The sequence below is a fragment of the Mobula hypostoma genome, chromosome 2 (assembly GCF_963921235.1).
Source record: "Mobula hypostoma chromosome 2, sMobHyp1.1, whole genome shotgun sequence".
Classification (NCBI taxonomy): domain Eukaryota; kingdom Metazoa; phylum Chordata; class Chondrichthyes; order Myliobatiformes; family Myliobatidae; genus Mobula; species Mobula hypostoma.
Genome location: NC_086098.1, coordinates 112,693,648 through 112,711,989, shown reverse-complemented (window position 1 = coordinate 112,711,989; position 18,342 = coordinate 112,693,648). Strand labels below are relative to the sequence as shown.

At 40.7% G+C, this 18,342-nt stretch overlaps 1 long non-coding RNA gene across 2 annotated transcripts in view; it reads right to left on the bottom strand.

Annotated features, from left to right (window-relative positions):
- Nucleotides 1-314: 314 nt before the first annotated feature.
- Nucleotides 315-18,342, bottom strand: part of LOC134359222 (uncharacterized) — a 60,510-nt gene continuing 42,482 nt past the window's right edge. For both annotated transcript variants that reach the window (XR_010021068.1, XR_010021069.1), the window contains exons 2-5: nucleotides 12,486-12,705; nucleotides 3,299-3,494; nucleotides 1,756-1,903; nucleotides 315-381 (exon numbers count right to left, since the gene is read on the bottom strand). This is a non-coding gene — a long non-coding RNA (uncharacterized LOC134359222). The remainder of the gene's footprint in view (nucleotides 382-1,755; nucleotides 1,904-3,298; nucleotides 3,495-12,485; nucleotides 12,706-18,342) is intronic.

The following is an 18,342-nucleotide window of genomic DNA, read 5'->3' as shown; positions in this document are numbered from 1 at the left end:
TGGTGAGTGTCATTTTGGACCTGTGAATTTCCTTACCCTTCTGAGTAAGCAGAGGTGCTGGTGCGTTTTCTTGGTCACTGTGTCAATGTGACTGAGCCAGGACAAATATTTAGTGATTTTTACAGCTCGGAACATGCAGCTCTCAACTACCTCCTCCTCAACACCATTAATACAGACAAGGGCATGTACTCCACCCTGCTTTCTGAAATCAATGACCAGCTCTTTTGTTTTACTGTCCTATACTACTTTCAATTATTGTTTGTGGTCTGGCCCATTACAGTGGTGTCATCTGCAAACATATACATCAAAGGTTCAAAGGTTCATTTATTATCAAAGTATGTATGCTGTATACAACTCTGACATTCTTCTTCTCCAGATAGCCTAGAAACAAAGAAAAACCACGGAAGTCAGTTCAACGGGAAACACCCCCCACACAGAGAAGGATGGCAACACAATTATCAAACCCCTAAAACAACTCCCCCGCATGAAATGCCACAAGAACATCAGCCCCCAAATCCCCCTCCCCTGCACAAAAAACTAACAAAAATGCCACAAGAATATCAGCCCCCCCCAAACTACCCTCCCCCGCACCAAACACAACAAGAACATTGACCCCCAAACCCCCCCACACAAAAAAAACACGGAATATAAAAACCACAAGTCTGAAAAAGTCCATAGTCCATAATCCAAATCCATAAATGCAGAACCTTGACAACATTCTCCAACATCATCAAACGAGAGAGACACTGCTCCAACGCAGAGGCCTACCCTCCTGGTCACAGCAATAAACCACACAGGCATCTTCTCTGGCAGCAGAGCGTTCCCATCAGTGAATAAAAGGCAGGTAGTCGGTGCTCACCTGCATTTGCTTTGATATTTCATTCTTCCTTATCGCTTTAATCGGCAAATAATGGAAAGATAGAGTTTGAACAGAATTTGACCATACAGTCACGTGTATAGAAAGTATAATAAGAGCAGAGGAAGTTCCTTGCAGGGCAACTGTATTGAGGAAAGTTGTGGAGGAGGTGTTGCTCATCCTGACGGATCGTGGTCTGTTGTTCAGAGTGGTGTATGACAAAGAATTAGTGCACATGTCCTATTTGATAAGAAGTTATATATTTTGGAGGTGCTACCAAAGGGTCCTTAACAAGTTGCTTTACTGCCTCTTGCAGATGTTACAGACTGCAATCACAAGGTGCTGGTAGTAGAGGAAGTGAAAAACTAACATGTGGATGAATTGCCCTTGCTTGTATGATGCTGAGTTTCATGCAAGCTGCTTGAGGCTCCAAAAGGAGTGGAGAGTATTCCACAAGCTATAATTTGTGATTTGTGGATTGTAGAAGGCCTTTAGTCATTAGAGGTAAGTCAGCCACTGAAAATACCCATTCTCTGACCTGCTGTTGAAGCAGTAATGTCATTGGGGTTGGTTCAGTAAAGCATGTAATCAATGGAAAGTGGCAGCAGAGAAGCATTCAGCAAGTCTGATGCTGTTGATGACCAAGTGGTGAGGTTAGACTTCTTCTTAGAAGATGGTTATCGTTATTAGTCCAAGCTTGAATGTTACCAGAATGTGGACATAGACTGCTTCATTATTGTTGAGTTAGCAATAGAATTTACACTTTGCAAATATCTTTATCCCTGTATTAGCAAATAATTTTTGACTCAAACGCAATGAGTTTGAATATAATGTTCCCAGTTTCAAACTTTTTGTTCTGTCTCACCTTTCTTTTTTTTGCATATTTAAAGATGGCTTACCAGCAGATGGCTCTGAGGAGGTCCCGTGCTTGGACACTTAATTCATCTTTTAACGAAGCTTGACCTCCCTTTTCAATGAAGATTATTGCAGAAGATAAAAGCTCACAGTGTAGGAATTAAAATATTGTTGGGATAGAAGACTGGATGGCTAAAAGGAAGAGAGATTAGGCATTAACAAGATATTAGCCAGCTATAGGGATCCTTGCTGGGCCTCAGCATTTCACAATTTATATAAGAGACTTGAATAAAGGGATCGAAAGTATGGTTTCTACATTTGATACAAAGAAGTGAAGTTGTTGGTGCGTGGAATGCACTGCCTGAGTCAGTGGTGGAGGCAGATACACTAGTGAAGTTGAAGAGACTACTAGACAGGTATGGAGGAATCTAAGGTGGGGGCTTATATGGGAGGCAGGGTTTGAGGGTCGGCACAGCATTGTGGGCTGAAAGGCCTGTACTGTGCTGTACTATTCTATGTTAAATTGTAAAAGAGGACATAAAAAGGATGCAAAGAGGCATAGGTAGCTTAAGTGAATGGGAAAAATCTGGCAAATAGAGTATAATAATAGGTAATAATATAATAATGGAGTATAATAATAAAGTTGGATGGTCAAGATGGCAGCAAGCTGAAGCCTCCATCAACGAAGCGGCTCAGAAGTAGCTTTTAGACTTCTTAGGTTCATAGGCATGGTTTTTGGGGACAGAGGGGAGTTTAGGGACAGGGATGTGGGGGAGGTGGAGATCAGGCCTCTGCTCCCTGCTTCATATTCGAAGGCCAGTGATGTGGATGTGAAACGAAGAACATCCGTGGTCTGAAGTCGGCTGTCGGGAGGACGATGGCTGGTGCACCCTGGTCAGCAAGTTGTATGCAAGTTCTAGAATTAGAGTTCTGTACGGGCAGGAGACATGAGGGCTAGTGATCCCCCAGGTACATGGATTGGTGAGGCTGGGTTTTGCAGTTGTTCCTTTATCACTTGTTCTGTTCTGCTATGCTCTGTGTTGTTCTGCCAGGTGTGATGGGCACGCTGTGATGGCGCTGGAATGTGTGGCAACACTTGTGGGCGGCCCCCAGCACATCCCGGATGTGTTGATTGTTTATGCAAATGATGCATTTCACTGTGTGTTTCGACATATGGTAAATTATTCTGAATCTGAATCTAGTGACAAAAAATATGAAAGTGAGCAGTGGTGCTATTGGCATTGGCTATAACTTAGCAGGAGACAGGTTAATTGTATAAAAAGCATGTAGAATTCCTCTGAATATCAGAACCAGTGTTCTTAGAATTTTAAGAAAGGAAATGCCCATGTTTCAAGTTGAGGAGCTGGGTGAGTGAAAAAGATTGTAAACCTAAGGAATTCTCTCCCCTTTGAAGGTTGTAGATACTTATTAAATATATTCACTGTTGACATTGATAAATATTTGAGCTTCAGTGATTGTAGCTTACATTATTGTTTCCTTAAGTAGGAAATTAAACCACACTGCACAGCAGTACTAATATTTATACCAAAGAATAATTCAAGTTAGAAAATATTTAAAGCTTATTACCTCTGGCAATTTATGCATGACAAATTTTGAATATAAGATACAAGCTTAGCTCTGCAGTAGTGTGCCTCGCTTGCGACATCTTCAGTACAATTTTCAGTCATGGTTATCTTTACACTTCTGCAATGTGATCTTAAATCCCACGTCCAATAAAGCACATTTGAAAGGTCAGAGAGGTCATCCAGATGCTGGTTGTGTGCTGCAGTAGCATATGTGAACCACATCAAAAATTACAGAAAAGATTAAAATGTTCCATTTTCTACATGGTATTATAAATAGATCATTTGTATAATGTACTCTGTTCCCATTGTATCATGTAGTGTTTATATTGGTATTTAACTGAAACATTTCCATAATCTTAAATCATGCATAATTGTAAATACCAAACTAAACAAACATTGTTAGACCCTAATAAGGTACTTGGCTGGAAGTCTGCTGAAAGAAAATAAAGATTCACAGCATCCTTTATAACTTCCATTCTCTACCCAAACTAAGTCCTGAACTTGGCCTTAAACCTTGTCAGAATGTGGCAAGGATAACCTGCTCCAGGTTTCACCAGGTGTTGCTGCTTCCAGGAAATGTACAGCAGTAGTTAGAGGATTCGTACAATCAATATACAAAAATGTTCTACTGTATTTCAGAGGAGTTATCAATCAAATTGATACCTGGACATATAGGAAAATATTAGGACAGATAACCATTAGCTTAGACAAAAAGACAGAAAGGAGTCTTGTAGGAGGAAAGAAAACGAAAGAAAAAGCGATATTCTTAAAATGAATTCAAAGATCCCTTAGGCAGGCTCTTGGGTTCAACGATGAATTCATTCCACTCAGGTTTTGTGGGTTCTGAGGTGGCTACCAACAGCATAAAGAAAATTCTGTTTGTCCAATTACTCTGAATGTCATTCATGACTTTAAATAGAACCAAAATGAGGTGATAACATATCTTCTTCACTGACAGTCAACACTGGCGCACCTCAGGGGTGTGTTCTTGGCCCACTGCTCTACTCTCTGTATACACATGACCGTGTGGCTAGGCACAGCTCAAATACCATCTACAAATTTGCTGACAATAAAACCATTATTGGTAGAATCTCAGGTGGAGACGAGAGGGCGTACAGGAGTGAGATATGCCAACTAGTGGAGTGGTGCCACAGCAACGACCTAGCACTCAACGTCAGTAAGATGAAAGAATGGATTGTGGACTTCAGGAAGGGTAAGATGAAGGAACACATACCAATCCTCATAGAGGGATCAGAAATAGAGAGAGTGAGCAGCTTCAAGTTCCTGGGTGTCAAGATCTCTGAGGATCTAACCTGGTCCCAACACAGGGATGTAGTGATAAAGAAGGTAAGACAGTGGCTATACTATATTAGGAGTTTAAAGCGATTTGGCATGTCAACAAATACACTCAAAAACTTCTATAGTTGTACCGTGGAGAGCTGCATCACTCTCTGGTATGGAGGAGCTACTGCACAGGACTGAAAGAAGCTGCAGACGGTTGTAAATCTAGTCAGCTCCATCTTGGGCACTTGCCTGCAAAGTACCCAGGACATCTTTAGGGAGCGGTGTCTCAGAAAGGCAGCATCTATTATTAAGGACCTCCAGCACCCAGGGCATGCCCTTTTCTCACTGTTACCATCAGGTAGGAGATACAGAAACCTGAAGGCCTCAGTGATTCAGGAACAGTTTCTTCCCCTCTGCCATCCGATTCCTGAATGGACTTTGAAGCTTTGGACACTACCTCACTTTTTTTGAATATACCCGTATTTTTGTTTTTTTGCACATCTTTTAATAAGCTGTTCAATATATGTAATTGTGGGCATGTGGCCAAGTGGTTGAGGCATTGGACTAGCTACCCGAAGGTCGTGAGTTTGAGCCCCAGCCGAGGGAATGTGTTGTTTCCTTGAGAAAGGCACTTAATCACACATTGCTCTGCGACGACACTGGTGCCAAGCTGTATGGGTCCTAATGCCCTTTCCTTGGATAACATTGGTGTCGTGGAGAGGGGAGACTTGCAGCATGGGCAACTGCTGGTCTTCCATACAACCTTGCCCAGGCCTGCGCCCTGGAGAGTGAAGACTTTCCAGACGCAGGTCCATGGTCTCGCAAGACTAACGGATGCCTTTACTATATGTAATTGATTTACTTGATTATTTATTATTATGTTTTATTGTATTTATTATTATATATATTTCTCTCTCTCTGTTAGATTATGTATTGCATTGAACTGCTGCTGCTAAGTTAACAAATTTCACGTCACATGCCGGTGATAATAAACCTGATTCTGATTCTGATATATCTAAAGTGTAAGTTGATAGGTTCTTGTGGGGGCAGTCGCCAAGGGAAGAGCTGGATTTGGAAGCCTTGAAGTCCCCCATTTTGAGAAAGTACAAGGGAAAGAGTGACAAGAACTGGTCCAGAATGAAGTAAGAGCAGCTGTGGAGGAGGAGAGGACCAGCAGAGCAGTGGCAATGAAACAGCAAGGAGCCTGGACCAAAGGGGAGCAGGTGATCGAGCGAAAGATCATGTGGAATGACCACTGGAAGGTGGATCCACACTGCATCAAGTTCCTTATCCAGGCTGTTTATGATGCCCTTCCTAGCCCATCCAATCTGCACTGCCAGGGCCTTGCAGAACGACCAGCATGCCCCCTCTGTGAGAACACCGGTATGCTAGAGCATATTCTGAGCTGCTGTCCCAGAGCACTTGCCGATGGCCGTTATCAGTGGCGGCATGACCAGGTCCTCCAGACAATTGCTGAGACAATCTGAAGCACCCTTAACATCTGCTGGAAAACAAGTCCAGTCAAGAATACCATCTGCTTTGTCAAAGAGGGGGAAAGACCAACAGAAAACAAGACAGCAACAGGGTTGCTCTTCACTGCGCAGGACTGGAAGCTAAAAGCAGATCTTGGAAAACAGCTGCAGTTTCCTCCTCACATCATGGCCTGACATTGTGTTGTGGTCCAACTCATCGAAGCACGTTCTTATGCTTGAGCTTAGTGTGTCATGGGTAGAACGCACGGAGGAGGCCTACGAGCCAAGTATGAAGATCTGAAGAACAACTGCCAAAGAAGGGGCTGGAGAGCAGAGTGTTGGCCCGTGGAGGTCAGGTGTCGTGGCTTTGCAGGCTAGTCGCTCTGCAAAGTATACACTGCACTTGAAATCAAGGGAGAGAGAAGAAGGAGAGCCATTTCTATCACCACAGATGCAGCAGAGAAAACGTCAAGATGGCTCTGGATAAACAGGGCAGATCTGTGGGTTGCTGCTAGGGCCGGGGTCTGATCAGCCCCGGTTGGGTTGCCTGGGTGAGGGTGTATGATGTTGAAAGACCCGAAACACCTGACGACCCCAAGCAATATCACTGATGATGTGCCCTAGCTTAGCATCATGCAGATGTTGCTGTAAGAAGAAATTTTTTTCTCTCCCTGCTAGAATATGTATTGCATTGAACTGCTGCTGCTAAGTTAACAAATTTCACGTCACATGCCAATGATAATAAACCTGATTCTGATTCTGATCTGATCTGATAAGATTAGGGAGCCTTACATCGGAGGTCTGGCAAATATTGGAGAAGATTCTTAGGATGGGATCTACTTGCATCTGGAAAAGCATAGACTGTTAGGGATAGTCTGCATGGTTTTGTTTGGGGGAAATTATTTCTTACAAACTTGAGTCAGTTTTGAGGAAGTGATTAAGATTATTTAGGAAGGTAGGGTAGTGGATATTGTATATATGGACTTCACTACAACTTTCGACAAGGTCCCTTATGATAGGCTGATAAAGAAAGTGCTTAGGGATCCATGGAGTCTTGGTAGACTGGATTTAAAATTGGCTTGCCCACAGAAGACACATGGTAGTAGTGGAAGTGTGTTGTTCTGACTGGAGGTCTGTGATCAGTGTTGGGACCTCTGTTATTTATATACACAATATATATCATATATGATTTTGACAAAAATAAGGATGGGCTGGTGAGTAAGTTTATAGATGATATAAAAATTGTCTTGAGTTGAGGATAGTAAGAAAGGTTCACAAAGGATTCTGTAAGATTTGGGGCAACTGCAAATAGGGCAGATGGAGTTGAATTGGGATAAGTGTTGCACTTTGGGAAGTGAAATTTAAAGGAGAATATATAATAAATGGCAAGACCCTTAGGAGTATTGATGTACAGAAGAATATTGGCATGCAAGTCGATAGTTCCCTGAAAGTGACACCACTTGTAGATAGTGTGGAAAGAAAGTGTACTGCATACTTGCCTTCATTGATCGACGCATTGAGTACACAAGGGTGAGTCATGTTGCATGTATATAAAGCTTTGGGTAAGCAAATTTTGGATATTGTGTGCAGTTCTGGTTGTCTCATGTTGCATCAGACAAAGTGCAGAAGATATTCACCACGATGTTGCCTGGTTTGGAGTACGTTGGCTGTAAAGAAAAGTTGGAGGCGCTTGTATTGTTTTCTCTGCAGTGTTGGAGGTTGAGAGGTGACTTGATAGAAGTATGTAAAATGGGCCAGGCATAGATAGGGTAGATAGACAGAATCCTTTTACTGGGTGGAACTATCAAATACTTGAGGACATAGCTTTAAGGTGAGAGGGAAGGTTTAAAGGAGAGGCAAGTTTTTTTTTACACAATGAGTGCCTGGAACATGTATGAGGAGAGACAGCTGAAGAGGCAGGCAGGCAGGCAATGGAGGGAGATGGATCATGTGCAGGAAGATACACAGTTTAAGTTGGCATCCTAGACAGTACAAACATCATGCGCCAAAGTGTATATTTCTTGTACTGTGCATATGGTATGTTCTATATGTCCTCTGTTCTATATGGTGGGACAAGTTGGAATCTGACTAAAGGAATTTACGCAGTGAGATTTGAAGAAGATTGGAATGAATCTGAGATCAAGGACATCAAAGAGGAAAGGAAGAACTGGACATGGATTGGTAACTTTAGAGAAATGAAGGGGCACAGATGACTTTTTGTGGAAAGGTCTTGATGGTGGCAAATTTGAAAGCAATGAAAACAAAGTTTTGTAGGAATTATCCCGTGCTTAGTGCCTTCCTATATAAAATTGCTAATATTGAACCTCAGATTTTTTTTACTCTGGAAAAATGCATTGGCACACAATACTGATATCATGCCACCAATATTGGGGGTTTGAAATATTTTCAAACGTTAAAATATTAGCTTTATCCTGACAAAACTTACAAAATTTAAAACTTGGGTATCATTTTCCCAAAAGTCAGCTGAGTAAAAAAGAGGTATAGAGAAGGAAATTTGATACCTGCTCTATCATGGTAACAATGGTTGCAATAAAATCTTTAAGAATGTTCTCTTGTCCTAGCTGAGGAACAAACAATGTTAGAGGGTGATAAGAACATGAAAAATAAAAGTGGAAGAAAATTAGTTAAGTAAAAAGAAAATCTAATGTAATTCCCCAGAAAATGCCTTCAATTCTCAGAAAGGGCATGTCGTGTAAACCTGCAGTTGTTGATATGGTAAGTTAGTAATTTTGTACAGATACTCCAGCAAGAGTAGAGACAAAATTAGCAACTGAATTATTCACTCAATTTTTGATTCCCAAGTACAAAACCTCTACTGATCGCAGCAGTTTTAATTCTAACCTACTTAAATATTTGAGGGTATATTCCATGTCGAGAAAGAAGTGGTAGTCTTTACTATTTGAATTTCTCTTAAATATTTCTAAGGTGTTAGTTTATTCTTCTTCTAGAAATAACATTGCTTATGACATTTGGAGTAGACTTGGTGAATGGAAATGAACTGAAAAACTACAGAATGCTATTTATAAAACTGATCAAAACAAGGTTGGAATTAAATTTAATAAATCTGGTAAAACAGTTGTTTATTATTTTAAAACTGTACCAATTTATAAAAGTTTGACTTCTTAAATAAGGTTTTTGAGAACCATTAATGTTTGTAGAATTACGTCCGATTGAAGTAAGACCTCCTCAAGAGGGAAAAAAATAGAGAAAAATTAAATACCATAACAACATTGCCTGTGCAGCAGTCATATTGCACAAGAGGCAGAAGACATACCTGCGTCTCATTACAATTATAAGGAGGATATAATAGAATAAAAATGGATTGAAGTACTGCAAATAATTAACTTAGGAAGAATTTGTAATAAGGACAGGTGCTAGTATGAAGTATGGATACACTTTTGTTGCACTATCTTTGATACCATCAGTAGAAGTGACACCTGCACAGTCCTTTTGAAGACACAGTTCTGTCTTCACACTGAGGACATTCTCCATCGTGGATTATGTGGCAATGAAATCAAGCTAATTTCAGCACACATCTGATCATTCAAAACTGAAATCCATGAGGCCCATGGACCATAAGTAACAGCAGAAATTAACACCCCATTGCAATATACAACTTAATGGGCTGGCATTCCTTCACTCAATCAAGACAGGGGATCAATCCTTTTTCAATGATGAGTGTAGAAATACATGTTAAGAGCAGCACCAAGCATTCCTAGAAATAGAGTGCAAACTTTATGATGATGCCACAAGGGATGCTTGTATGTTAAACAGCAAAACAACCTGCAGTGGACAGAGCTATATGGTCCCATAACCAATGGAAACAGAAGAGACTGCTGATGGAGGAATCTGGAACAAAAACAGGTGTTTTATGGTACAAAAGTGAGATAGATCAGCTAGTTGAGTGGTGTAGCAATAAAAACCTTGCGCTCAATGTCAGTAAGACCAAGGAATTGATTGTAGACTTCAGGAAGAGAAAATCTGGAGAATGCACAATAGGCCTCATTGAGGCGTAAGCAGTGGAAAGAATGAGCAATTTCAAGTCCTGGTTGTGAACATTTCTGAAGATTTATCCTGGACTAACATATTGATGCAGTCATGAAGAAGGTATGTCAGCTACTATACTTTATTAGCAGCTTGAGAATATTTGGTATGTCAGCAAATACTCTAGTAAATTTCTTCATATGTACAATGGAAAGCATTCTAACTGGTTTCATCACCATCTGGTTTGGAGGAGCCAATGTACAGGATCACAAAAAGTTGCAGAGGGTTGTAAAATTAGCCAGGTCCATCATGGGCACTAGCCTCCTCACTATCGAGGACATCTTCAAAAGGCAGTGCCTCAAGAATGGCGGCATCCAACATGAAGGGCCCCCACCGCCTAGGCCATGCCCTCTTCTCAGGAAGGAGGTACAGGAGCCCGAACAGCTTCTTACCCTCTGCAATCAGACTTCTGAATGGACAATGAACCCATGAACACTAATTTTGCTCTCTTTCTGCACCAATTTATTCCTTATTGTAGCTTACAGTATTTTTATGTATTGCACTATACTATAGCCACAAAACAACAAAATTCACAATATATGTCAGTGATAATAACCCTGATTCTGATTCAAACTGATGGAGGATCTCAGCAGGTGAGCAACATCTCTGGGTGCTTAAGGATCTGTTGACATTTTGAGTCAAGAGCCTGCATCAGGACCGACAGTGGAGAGAGGGGATAACCTATACAAAGAAGGGAGAGTTGAGCCAGTAGGTGATAGTGCACCAATGAATGGTGAGGGATGATGGGCAGAAGGAGCCAGGTGGGTAAAGTGGGAGTTGGGAGACAGAAGCAGATGGATGATAGGTGGAAGTAAACAAGGAAAGCAAAAAAAAATGGCAGATGAAGTCAAATGAGGGGACGGGAGGGTGAAGCTGCATAGGGCAGAGGTTATAGTAAGTGAAGTTTATGGGTAGTATGTGGATGGAACCAGGAGGGGGAGGCGAAAGAAAATGGGTGACCGGGTACTGTATGGGAAAGGGAACAAAAAATGGGAGGATTCGAGGCAGATCAGAAGGAGAGAACACAGGAGACAAAGGTTACCTGAAATTGGAAGATTCAAGACAAGCAGACTATCTAGGCAGAATAAGAGGTGATTTTTTTTCCCTGTTATGTTTAGTAGTTATCACCCTAAATATTTATTCCCGTGATCGTAGGTGCACCATTACTGTAGGGTGCACCATCCACAAAATGCTCTACACTCCAGACCCACAACCTTTGCCTTTAAGAAGTGTGGGGCAGCAGGTGCATGAGAGCACTGCCACCAAGTTATGCACTTTTCTTTCTTAGGAATATATTGCCATTACTTCACAATTGTTGGTTTTCAATTGTAGAGCTCTGTATCCAATCCTGAAATATATGCATCAAGAAACTCCTCCTTATTGTCTGGACATGTCCCACCTGACTAGTAATTCAACAAATTCTGGATATATCATTGAAAACAAATGTACTACATTTGAAATTGAATACAAATTGAATATTTATAACTTCCAACTTTGTCTCTTATTTGTGCACTACCTTGACAGTTTATATTTTTATTATTCTCTCTTTATTACTTGGGCAAAGTATTGAAATTGCCTGTCTTAAACAGTTATGGAAGAACCTTAATCATGAGTATGTAGTAACAGAATCAAATTCTCAGGGCTGCTAGTGACAGGTTTTAGCAGCACGAATCAATTACAAGAAGTGCATTCCTGCATTCTGGCAGTAGATGGAGCTTCTGCCCCTACAGCATGGAATATGTATACATGTATTGGATACTATGTTAGGAAGATCCATAAATTCTCTGATATTGCCTAATGAGTTTCCTTGGTATGTGGAATCATTCTTTGTACTTCCAATGGGAAATATTCTCTGAGGCATCCTATGAACTTAATTTACACTTTAATGGATTTTTTTTTGGCTTTGATCCAGTGTAACACAAGGATTTCATAACAGGTCTTATTGAAAAATATACGTATGTATTTCAGAACTGACACTTCTGTGCAGAATTAATTATTTTCTTTGTGTCTTTCACTGATGAATTTTTTACTCTTCTGATCACTGCAGTGTACCATCATTGGACCTGTGTAAAGCTATTAACTGGTGCATGCTGTATACCTGAGCAGAAATTTCTACTCCCCTAATCTTATCTATTCTGAAGAATTCTACTTGGACTGTGCCTATCAATTTCCCTATAGGCTATGTGAAAAAAATGCACAAATTGGAGGAGAAATCTGCACTTACCATGGTAAATAGAAAGCAGAATTAATATTGGTAACAAAATGTTGTATGGCACAATTTCAATTATCACTGTGAATTACATCAAAGTATTTAGATACAGATCAAAACAATCTAGCTATTACATGGGTCAATAAAAATAAAGTTACCTTTTTTTGATTTAGCTGAAATATTAAGGAAGCGTGGATAGACTGAAAGGACAGGGAGGTCGGGATCCGAGGCGAGAGCCAATTTTGATCGCTGTCCGTGATGGTCACTCCTCTTTCCATTGATCCGAGGCTGAGAAGACTGCCCCAGATGCTGTACTCTGTGCTCGTTAATATGATGAACTTTAATTGGGTGCTTTCAGGTTTTTTGTTTTGTGGCTACCTGTAAGCAAACAAACCTCAAGGTTGTATAATTTATACAATCTTTGATAATAAATGTACTTTGAATCTTTGAAGATTGTAATTACAGTGTAGGGAAGTGTATGGTCATGCACTTTGGTAGAAGGAATATAGGCACGTAGATTAATGTTTTAAATGGAGAGCAAATTTAGAAACCAAAGGTGTAAAGGGATTTCGGAGTCCTGGGGCAGCACTCCTTCAAGGTTAACTTGCAGGTTGACTTGGTATTAAGGAAGGCATTTGTTTCAAGAGGAGTAGAATGTAAAAGCAATGATGTAATGCTGAGGCCTCAGGAGGCATTGAGACTACATTTGTAGTATTGTGGTAGTTTTGGACCCCTCATTTAAGATATAATGTGCTGGCATTCGAGAGGGTATTTACAAGAATGATCCTGGAAATGAAATGGTTAACGTACGAGGCTCTGGTCTTGTTCTCATTGGAGATTAGAAGTTGGGGGGGGTGGGGGTTGAATCTCGTCTCATTGAAATTTACTGAATATTGAAATGCCTGGACAGAGTGGATATGGAGAGGATATGGAGAGGTGTTCATTTCGCTGAACACCTATGCTCTGTCCGCCAGAGAAAGCAGGATCTCCCAGTGGCCACACATTTTAATTCCACATCCCATTCCCATTCTGATATGTCTATCCACGGCCTCCTCTACTGTAAAGATGAAGCCACACTCAGGTTGGAGGAACAACACCTTATATTCCGTCTGGGTAGCCTCCAACCTGATGGCATGAACATTGACTTCTCAGACTTCCGCTAATGCCCCACCTCCCCCTCATACCCCATCTGTTATTTATTTATATACACACACACATTCTTTCTCTCTCTCTCTCCTTTTTCTCCCTCTGTCCCTCTCACTATACCCCTTGCCCATCCTCTGGTTCCCCCCCCCCACCCTTTTCTTTCTCCCTGGGCCTCCTGTCCCATGATCCTCTCATATCCCTTTTGCCAATCAACTGTCCAGTTCTTGACTCTATCCCTCCCCCTCCTGTCTTCTCCTATTATTTTGGATCTCCCCTCCCCCTCCCACTTCAAATCTTTTACTAGCTCTTCTTTCAGTTAGTCCTGACGAAGGGTCTCGGCCCGAACCGTCGACTGTACCTCTTCCTAGAGATGCTGCCTGGCCTGCTGCGTTCACCAGCAACTTTGATGTGTGTTGTTTGAATTTCCAGCATCTGAAGAATTCCTCGTGTTTGAGGATATTTTCTTTAGTTGGAGGGTCAGGACCAGAGGGCACAGCCTCAGAATAGAGGGATGTCTGTTTAGAACAGAAATGAGGAGGAATTTCTTTAGCCTGAGGATGGTAAAACTATGGAATTCATTGCCTCAGATGTCTGTGAAGGCCAAGTAATTGGGTATATTTAATGCAGAGATAATGGTGAGAATGAGGTTGAGAGGGAAAGTAAATTCTGGAGCAGACTTAATGGGCTAGATGGCCTAATTCTGTTCTAATGCATTACAACATTTAACTAAAGAAGCGAAGATCAATGAGTATTTTGTTAAATGTTACCAATTGCAATACATTAACTGCTGTATTCCAGACTTCAGCTACAAATTTAGTAAACTGAAATATATTTTAGAGAATTCCCACTCCCTGCCACCCTCTTTATCCTTCCTGCTCTTAATGTCTGTAAAAGAAGTAAGTCTTTACCAGAAAGCATATAATTTTGTACTGATCAGTGAAACATCCCCTTAGCCTCCTCTATTCAAATGACAGTCTAGACAGTCAAGACAGTCTCTCCACTTAGTGGAAATTCTTGAATCCTGCCAATATCCTTGTACTTATGTATGTACTTAAGATTCCTTTCTTAAAGGTGATATTTAGAACTATGTGTAGCGCTCTAATTGTAATCTAATTTGAATTTACTATTGTAGTTAAGTAAAATGGTTGCTTTTATGTTCTATCTCTTGACCCAATTAATTACCTTTGCCTTCTGTCATGCTTGTCCTCTGGAAACTGAGAACATAAACTGCTGTCGCATTATTCTGCAATTCTCAGCATCCTGTCATTTATTGCATATTCCTTTGCCTCCCTTATCTCACACTTCTATTTTGTTACATCAAATTCTGTTTGCCTCCTGACCTGATATGACTTGCAGATGGCTATTTCAAGAGCGAAGGAACAACTTCGCTCAGAATTGGAGGCAACATCAGATGCATGTCAACTCTGGCAGGGTTTGCAGGACATTATTTCCACAAAACCAAACCCAATAGCCTGAATGGCAGCAATGGTTCACTATCAGACAAGCAACGAATTCTGTGCCTGCTGTGAAAGGGAGAATATAAGCACAGCTGTGGAGATCCCTTGCTGCACCTCAGGACCCTGTGATATCTGTCACGAAGGCCGATGCTAGGCTGTCTTTCAGGGGGGTGAACCTTCACAAGGCGGCAGGCCCTGATGGAGTAAGGCTCTGAAAACTTGGGCCAACCAACTGATGGGAGTATTCAGGGATATTTTCAACCTCTCTGTTACAGTTGGACATTCCCACCTGCTTCAAAAGGGCAACAATTATACCAGTGCTCAGGAAGAGTAATGTGAGCTGCCTTAATGACTATTGTCCAGTAGCACTTATATCTACGGTGATGAAGTGTTTTGAGAGGTTGGTCATGGCTAGAATTAAATCCTGCCTCATTGAGAACCTGGACCCACTGCAATTTGCCTATAACTACAATAGGTCTACGGCAGAAGCAATCTCAATGACTCTTCACACAGCCCTAGATCACCTTGACAATACAAACACCTATGTCAGGATGCTATTTGTTGACTATAGCTAAGCGTTTAACGCCATCATTCCCACAATCCTGGTTGATAATTTACAGAATCTGGGCCTCTGTACATACCTCTGCAATTAAATTGGACCCCCGCCCTCCTAACTGGAAGACCACAATCTTTGCATATTAGTAATAATATCTCCTTCTCGCCGACGATCAATACAGGCGCACCTCAGGGATATGTGCTTAGTCCACTGCTTTACTTCTCTCTACACCCATGACTGTGTGGCTAGGTTTAGCTCAAAGGCCATCTATAAATTTGCTGATGTTGGTAGAATTTCAGTTGGAATGAAAGGGCGTACTGGTGTGAGATATACCAGCTAATTGAGTGGCGTTGCAGCAACCCCCTTGCACTCAATGTCGGGAAGGGTAAGACGAGGCAACACAAATCCCCATAGAAAGATTAGAAGTGGGGAGAGTGAGCAGTTTCAAGTTCCTGGGTGTCGATATCTCTGAGGACCTAATGTGATCTCGACATATTGATGCAGCTATAAAGAAGGCAAGACAATGGCTATATTTCATTAGGAGTTTGAGGAGATTTGACTTGTCACCTAAAAAACTCAAAAACATTACAGATGTGCTGTGAATGGCATTCTGACAGGCTGTATCACTGTCTGGTATGGGGGGCGGGGGGCTACTGCACAGATTCGAACAGAAAGTTGTTAAATTAGTCATCTCCAACCTGGGTACTAGCGTCTTCAAGGAGTGCTGCCTCAGAAAGGTGGTGTCCATTATTAAGGACCCAGGACCCCCATCACCCAGGACATGGTCTCTTCTCATTGTTACTGTCAGGAAGGAGGTACAGAAGCCTGAAGGCACACACTCAGCGATTCAGGAACAGCTTCTTCCTCTCTGCCATCCAATTCCTAAATGGACATTGAACCCATGAACACTCCCTCATTTTTTATATTATTTCAGTTTTTGCACTATTTTAATTTAACCAATTTATATATATATATACATACACACATAGATACATACTTAAAATAATTGACTTACTTAGTTTTTTCTATATTCTCATATATTGCATTTTACTGTTGTTGCTAAGTTAACAAATTTCACAACATATGCCAGTGATATTAAATCTGATTTTGATAACTTCTTGCAGTCTACAATTTTCTTCCTCACCACCATCTTCTATATAATGAGATTAAAATAAAACTCATTTCTTGTCACTCAGGAGGAATATGGTGGTAACATAAAGTTCAGTAGAAAGGCTAGTAATCCAGGACCTTGGAAGAACTATTTGAGTGTGCGGTTTCAAATCTTACCATGGTGGCTGGGGAGTTTTAAAATTCAGTCAATTAAATAAACCGGCATTTAATAGGAAATCTAGTCTCAGAGACCATCAGATACTGGACAGACATAAAAAGCCAACGATTCCCCATGATGAAATGAGAAAACGTTGGCAAAACTCAATGCATCAGCCAATATCAGGTATCAAATATCTGGAGATCTTTTGATTGTTGAGATAGGGAATCTGTTATCCACAAACAACCCTAACCATAAGTGACTCCAGATCCACAGAGCTGTGGTTGATTCTTAACTACCTTCTGAAATGATATAGCAGCCACTCATTTGTATCTTAACAGCTAGGTTACTGCATTAGTTCCTCAAACAGCTTACCACCACCTTTTAAGGACAATGAAGAATGGGTAAGAAATTCTGATCTTTCCAGCAATACCCATATCTTGAAACAAAGAAAAATATGTAACTGTGTATGTATGTAGGTAATCTAAAAATCAAACGCAGAATTTGGGAAATACTCAGTAATGTCCAGGGGGAAATAGGTGCTGCCTGACCTGCTGGTTATTTTCAGTATTTTCTGTTTTTATCCCATGTCTGGAAAAATTATTTTAAAAGTAATTTATATAAACCATACAAATACAGGGACCTGGTACAAAGTCCTGTGGAACTATGCTAATTTCAGTTACTAGTACACAAAGACCTTTGCTTCCCACCTAAGAGTGAATTTTGGACATACACGCTGCTATCCTTTGGATTCTGTGGAATTTCATGTTTCTGATCATTCTGCCGTGTGGACCTGACAAGATCAATGTAGACTACACCATATATACTTACAAACAAAAGATTCTGCACATGTTAGACATGCAGAGTAGTGCACACAAATGTTGGTGGAACTCAGCAGGTCAGGCAGCAGCAATGGAGAGGAATAAATAGTTGACATTTTGGTTTGAGAACCTTCATTGAACAGTAAAGGAAGTGGGAAGACTATATATTTATCCTTTCAACCCTTCATGATGCCCCCTGAGAAAAAAAATTCAACCACTAGTCATTCACAACTTTCCTGTAATAAATCCATGATGGCTGCATTTAATTAAACTACATATGTCTCATAAATGTTTCCAATAATTTGTTCACAGCAGGGTTAGGCCAACTGATGTGAAGTTATTTAGTCTATTTCTTTTTCTTTTTTTACTTAACAATGATAGCAATTTTTCAGTCTTGGCAAAATACCTGCAGTCAAAAGTTGGAAATTAATAGTCAGAGCCTGTGTTTTCTATCAACCTTACATCCATTCCTTCCTTTGCTTATCTTGCCAGGTTGAGGTGCATTTTATCAGGACCTGGTGAATTATGTCATATAAGTTATGCCTCTTAATATTTCATTTGTCAATATAATGTCCTCAATTGTGTGTTTGATTGCCAACTTTTTTGTTAAAAAAAAAGAACAGGCAATATTTCAACTGTTTGGTTCCATTCACTGTTGGAAGATATTTATCAGTAAGTCTGTCTTAACTATCTTAAAATAGCAAGTCTTTGAACAGAGAGGGGCTTCAGATCACAGATGCTGAGAAAAGGAAGAGAAAGAGTCGGCTG